Source organism: Sphaerodactylus townsendi, linkage group LG16 (assembly GCF_021028975.2).
Source record: "Sphaerodactylus townsendi isolate TG3544 linkage group LG16, MPM_Stown_v2.3, whole genome shotgun sequence".
NCBI classification, from domain to species: Eukaryota; Metazoa; Chordata; class Lepidosauria; order Squamata; family Sphaerodactylidae; genus Sphaerodactylus; species Sphaerodactylus townsendi.
In genome coordinates this window covers 27,879,033-27,886,054 of record NC_059440.1, presented here as the reverse complement: position 1 = coordinate 27,886,054, position 7,022 = coordinate 27,879,033, and positions in this window count along the sequence as shown.

The window sequence follows — 7,022 nt, the reverse complement described above, 5'->3', positions numbered from 1 at the left end:
CAATGATACAGTCAGCATCTGAGAACTAAAATCAACCCCCCTCGGGGAACCCCTAAAGGTCCCCCCCTAAATGGGCCACATAATAAACAGAGAACAAAGGGAGGAGGGGAGGGGACCGGGGGCACCCTCTGCAGCTGACACCCCCGCAAAAAAGCCCGGCAGAACAGCTCAGTCTTACAGGTCTCATGGATACTCACCAAGGTCCCACAGGGGCCCGGACAGATGCGGAGGGGAGGGCTGTTCCCACCAGGGTGGCTCCCCTGCACCAGCGGGAGGCCAGCCATCACTCAGAGGGGCCAGGGACAACCAGCAATTGGCCTCTCTGCTGAACGCAGAGACCTGCTGGGACATGCAGTGGTAAGACGGGTTCCAAAGGTAATGGCGTCCCAAGCCAACGTAAAAGCCTTTTAAAGGTTAGCAACAACACCTTGAAGATGACTCGAACTCAATTGGGAGCCAAATGCAGGCTACACGCAAACACAGGTAAAATATGGTCTCTTTGGGAAGGTACCCCTCCTGTGAGCAGACGAAGGCCGCATTTTTGGACCAGTTTCACTTCCTCAATCAGGCGCTAAGGGAAGGCTCCACATAGAGCGAAGTTACAATAGTCTAACCTGGAGGTGACAGTTGCAAGGGGATCACAGTTGCATGGCTGATTTTTTTGAGTCGGAACAGCCAGAATGAGAAAACCATTACAAGGCACCTTCGGGTATGTCTCTACCGCCTGGTCTACAGTGATGCCTTACTGCTCCACCACAGGAAGGAGTCGGAAACAGAAGAGAAATGGCCAAGGAACATGTACAGAGCTGTAGACCCATCTGAAGTGGGCTATATCCCAGAAAGCAACTTCCTCTCTTGGATTGTCCCCAGCACCTAGTGTTTTCCAAGGTCAGGGTTCCCACCATGTCGAAGCCACGGGCATCCCCATTCTTCACTCTAGACGGGTCGGGTGCTTTTGAAGAACAAGCCATTGGCTTCACCCACAAGGCCAACTTCCAGCAGACAGCTGTGCCTTAGGCCAACAGTTGCTCCGCTTCATGCGGCTCGGAGCCTGGCTCCATGGCTTAGTTAAAACATGTTATTAGGAATCGAGAGCAAAGACAGCTACTTCAGAAGTTCTCCTTCCAACCCGCTACGCATTTTTTTTTTAAACTGCAAGAATTGCCTGCTGATGTCAGGCCAAGGGTGCTGTCAAAACTCTGCCTCTCTTTTTTCCAGCAGACGCTTTCTGGGAAGCTCATATAGTCAGGGGAGAAAGACTCCCAAGGCTCCTTTCATGTCCTCCTCCGTGTCTCCAAATCTTTGGTATCCAAAGAAATACTCTCTCTAAAAAAGAGAGCTAGCTGGTGTAGCTGTTAGAGTATCAGATGAAGAAGAAGAAGAAGAGGAAGGAGGAAGAGGAGGAGGAGTTTGGATTTATATCCCCCCCTTTCTCTCCTGCAGGAGACTCAAAGGGGCTTACAATCTCCTTGCCCCTTCCCTCACAACAAACACCCTGTGAGGTAGGTGGGGCTGAGAGAGTCTCGAGAAGCTGTGGACTAGCCCAAGGTCACCCAGTTGGCATGTAGGAATGTACAGGCTAATCTGAATTTCCCCCCAGATAAGCCTCGCTGTACAGCTCAGGGCGGCAGAGCTGGGACCAAACCCGGTTCCTTCAGGATTAGGATACATGAGTTTAACCTCCTAACGCCACTGCTGCGAGTGCATAGATTAGGATCACAAACCCTCACTGCGTGAAAAGGGATTAGGATCACAAGTTCAAATCCCCACTGTGCCGCGGAAGTTTGCCAGGTGGACTCTGGCCAGTCACACATTCTCAGCTTCCATCCTACTCTCACAGGGTGGTTGTTGTGAGAATAAGAGATGGAAGAGTAGGGAAGGATGCCAGCCACCCCAGGTCCACATTAGGGGAGAAAAGCCGGAGTATAAATAATAAGCACGGAGCTTCCATTCTTTGCTATCATGGTTCATAGAGCTGTCTACCTCCTATGAAGATTTATGGCATGCTGCAGTACTGCAAGTCTTAGCCTGCTCACAACCTGAGTTCATCCCAACAGAAGTCAGTTCAATCCCAACAGAAGTCAGTTCAGGTAGCCGCTCAAGGTAGATTCAGCCTTCCATTCCTCTGAGATTGGTAAATTAAAACCCAGCTTGCTGGAGGCAAGCTAAAGTGTGGGTAAGGCATAACAAACCACTATGCAACAAAGTTCGCCGAACATCATGTTGTGATGTTACCCTGTTGGTCAGGGATGATCTTACTTTAAACCTCAGAAAACTACACCTTCCTGCAAAACCACAAAATCCATCTAGTCCCAAGCACGGAGGTTATGGTAACAGGCTGATATGAAAGTTCATCGCTAAACTGAAAACGGGCAAGTGAAGTTGCAACAGGATAGCTGCAATGTAAGAGGTAATTCAAACATTCTCAGACTGCATAATTTGTATAACGGTTTACGCATCAATTTCTATGGAACAACTTTTAAATGTAGAAGGGCTCTGTGGCAGGCTGACCGTGGACAACAGAGGGCGCTAAAGCGTTTTCAAATTGAGATTGGTCAGTCTGGGAATGGAAAAGACAGGCCAGATTCTGTCCGGCTCCTTTGCGAAAGGCAGGAGTATCGGAACTTCTCATCCTTTTCTGTTTTCATTCTGGGTTGCTACCCAGTTTGGCTTCTCATATGGGTGGAATCAAAGCCCCCCCCCCCCCCCCCCCCCCCACACACACACTTTTTTAAAATCACGCCATCTTGTTTTGTTACACAAACTATACTATGAAATTAAGTGTACAAGACAGAATCAATGTTTGGCCATCATTTTAATCATGTCGGCTTTAAAGTTTAACGGATATATTAATACCCACCCCTCCTCTCAAATCCTCTTTGCTTCCTCCTCGCTCTGCTCCTCTCCAAATTCTGCAGGAATTTCTAAACTGGAGGGTAACCGAGGACACATTGAGAATACAAAATAGAACTTCTTGGTGAATAAGGCTTCGTGGGATGATGCATCTCCTTTTCCAGCTGCTTAAGAACCTGTTCAGGCTCTCCTGTTTATTTGATTCTCGCGACAGAGCCAAGTCCTGACGACTTTTTTCTGTTGGCCGGGCACGACAAGTTACGCTCTCCCCGCCAAGTTGCTTTTAAACCACTTAAATATTTACTTCCTTTGTTTAGGCTGGGAAGGGCTACAATCTCGCTGAAAAGATCTGCTGTTCGCTGAAATGCTCTGGCCAAAGCTGCAGGTGCCTCTGAACACCAGTTTGGCCTTTGCCAGGCCAGGAGTGGGGCTGCTAACCAGTGTGTATACTGGTTAGACTGATAGGCCAGGGCCCAAGGAGACTGGCGTTGTTTAGGTGCCATCAGACAGTCCAGTGTCAAGGCTGGTGGCAAACAAAGACATGGTCAGGGGTCTAGAGTCACAAGCACGGGCAAGAGGTCAGGGCAGGCAGGCTGAGAGCTGGAGGAAGTGATGTCACTGTGTGGCGGATGCTCTAGGAAAGGGTTCTCAACCTCCTAATGTCAGCAACCCTTTACTTCACAGCCTCATGTTATGGTGGACCCCCAACCCTAACATTTATCCATTTTACAGATGGAGAACACTGATGCAGAGATCTTAGGCTGAATTTCTGTGAAAGGGTCGCTCACCCCCAAAGGGATCACATCACACAGGTTGAGGAACCACTGCTCTAGGAGCCTCCAAAACTCTATAGTAAAACCATAGAGATCATGGAAATTCTAGAGCTTTCCAGGCTCCTGATCAGATGTGACGCGGGTGGAACTGTGTGGCACCATGCCCTCAGATTGTCTCTGGCTCACTGCTTTGGAATACAAGCAGCAGGTCGATGGGATAATGGCAGGAATCCCCCCATTTCCATCAGGCATTTGGCACCGGAGGGGAAGAGAGAGACATGTTACAGAGCATGATGGGAAATCCCAAATTCCGCAGAAGTTTCTGAGTGCTAGGAGGAGTTGCAACTGTGCTGGGTGCAAAACAAATGTCCCAAAGCGGCTAAGTTGGAACAGAGACACAAAAAATGGCTAATTTTGGTGCCAAAAAAAGCTGTGGACCATCCGCCGCTCATTAGATCTCTCCCTCAGCACTATTTCAGAAATGTTTTCCCAGCCACAGTCTCTGCACTTCTGAAGGCCTTCCTCGCACCATCTGCTGCTTACAGTTTTCGCTTGATCTGCCACGAGTCCCCCCTCCGCTTCCAGAGCCAAGATGGTGCCGAAAGGCCGCTAAAAGGCAATTTAGACAAAACAGAAATATGTCAGCAGCTTCCAAAAAGAATTCTCTGGCCTGTGAAAATGGCAGACTGGGTAATGTTTTATAGGGCTGTTCTCAGATTCAGGTGCCCATATTCATGGACAGTTTGCCATCAGAGACAAGATGTCCACCTTAACCTTTCAGTGTTCAGTGAGATACTTACTCCTACAAACCCTGGGCAGGGTTTCTTCCAGGAAACCAACCTCTCTCATCTCAGGGTCAGCCATTTTCTTTTCCCGGAAACCAACCTCTCTCATCTTGGAGATCAGTTATCTCTAATGGCCTCCAGACCTGCCTGGAGATTGGCATCCTTCAGTGCATGTGTTGCTGCCTCAGCTGCAAAGTGGTTAAGAGCTGGTGGATTCTAATCTGGAGAACCGGGTTTGATTCTCCCCACTCCTCCACCTGAGGGTCAGGGGCTTATCTGTGAACCAGATGTTTCCATTCTCCCATTATCTCGAAGGGTGACCTTGCCACAGTTCTCTCAGAAGTCTCTCAGCCCCACCTACCCTGGCCGATGTCTGCCATGAGAGAGAAGGGAAAGGAGCTTGCAAGCCACCTTGGAGTCTTCTACAGGACAGAAAGGTGGATATAAATCCAAACTCTTCTTCTTCTCCTTCATGCTCCAACCTATGGTGACCCTATGAATCAGTGTCTTCCAAAAAATTCCTATCGCTAACAGTCTTGCAGACTGAGATAGTCAATCCATCTCATGTTGGGCCGTTTCTTCCTGCTGCCTTCAACTTCTTAGCATTATTGTCTTTCCAAGTGGGAAATGGCCTCAGCGAAAGATCCACACCATATTGGTCCCATCCGATGCAATTAACTGCTTTCCACAGTCCCAAGCAACGTAAGCGTAAGGATTTCTGCAGTTTGGGGGGGTGCACACTTCTGTCTTCTTTCAGTCAAATTTCTGAGTGGGATCAGCAACCCACACTTTGTATTGTCAAGGCTTAATGTAAGTCTGGATCATTTATGTTGGTTGCTTTTAGCTGATTAGCCACAGATTGGTGCATCTTCAGAGGATCTGGAAGAGAAGATGCCTCTGAAGATGCCAGCCACAGATGCAGGCAAAACGCCAGGAGAGAATGCTGCTAGAACACAGCCATAGCCCGAAACCACAGCACCCAAAACTCCACACTTGTTCTGAGCTGGAAGAATATTGACTCCATTCACGCTGTGGAAACTTTCCATTGAAAAAAAGGAGGGGAAAGGGCAATATTTGATCGCTTAATACGCCTTGTCATTCTTTCTCTGTTTGATGTCTAAGAAGAAAGAGCAATTTTTAAAAAAAAATTACCTCAGCCCTTACTTCGTTTACTTTAGAAACAACAGAACAAGTATTTGGCCCGGTCACGTTCTGCCGGGCTTTAAAGAGTAATTAGAGCTTCTTCCATGGCTAATTAAGCCTCGTGAACGAAAACAAATCTCCTGGAATGATCTTTGGCTGACTGATTAAGCAGCTGGCTCTTTGTGCATCTGCTGCTGTTCCCGAGGGGCCTGGTTGTCGTCTTGCTGCTGGACGGGTGGTGGGAACTGGCCAATTTCGGAGCATAGTTACTCTCCACCCATTGGCCGTTTACTTCATTATTTTCCCACGGTTGAGAAGCAGTCGATTCTCAAACTTTTGCTTCAAGAGTATGCTTTCTGTTTGCACGGCCCTTTTCACCACATTTTCTTGGTTTCCATTGTCATGGCTATCCTCCCTGAACTGTCCCTATCCAGGCCGATCCACCATTTCTTTTTTTTTTTTTTTTTTTTTTTTTCTTTTGCTATACACATAGGATTGCCGCCTTTGGGGGTTGGTTGGTTGATTGATAATTTGCTGAGCCGGGAGTAAAAAAATCCAAACTTTCCATTTTATTTTTTGCTACCTCGGGATCTCGCCAGGTCTTGTAGCTGAAGTTGTGTGTGTGTGTGCAGGTAGATACAAGGCAGTGTAGGGGGGCTGATGACAGGTAGTGGCGCAGGTGAATGGTGATTGCTCTTCATTCCATATAAAACATCCTCACAAGACCTTGTCAATTCACTGGGTTCTCCACACCATTGATGGACAGCACTGGAAAATAATATTTCAAAAAAGGAATCCAACAGGGGAATTCGTAGGGACCTCCCAACATGGGAGGAGGCATGGAGGGAATCGACTGGTGGCATAGAAGGAACTGCTGTGCTGTGGGTGGGGAAAGGCAAGGAGAAGGGAGAAAACCAGGAATCTAAACTCAGAATCTGGCTTCATTTCCTGCAAAGAGAGGGGGGAAAGTCATGTTTACAGAGCATTCGAAACGCGGGCCATAGACCAGGCTGGAGTTGAGTTCCCTCCCCTCAAATTTGCCTGCTTATTACTCTTTTAATTGCAAACAGGCTTTCAATTTGGTTGTTTTAGCCTCTGCCCCGTGGAGGTCAAAAGAAAGGTCAGGTGGGTGCAAACCATTTATATGATAACTTTTGAGCAATATGAGCCAATCGGGATTACCATGAGTAGAGCTTCAGCTTGTTCCCTTATTGCCCTCAGCTTTGCTCCCAGCAACTCTGGTCAACCAGGCAGACCAGGAAGGAAAAACTCACAACCAGTGATGTCATATCATGTTTTTTTAGCACTAGACATTACAGGGGACAGAGAGACTGAGACGCAACGCAGGGATGTTTTCGCAGCAAACACGCCATCTCTGTGCTTCCTGTTCCAGAGTCAGAGGTCATGATTTACACTCTCTCCATTTACAGATTACTAAGAACTGAAGACGTCCTGCAGCAAATAAAAC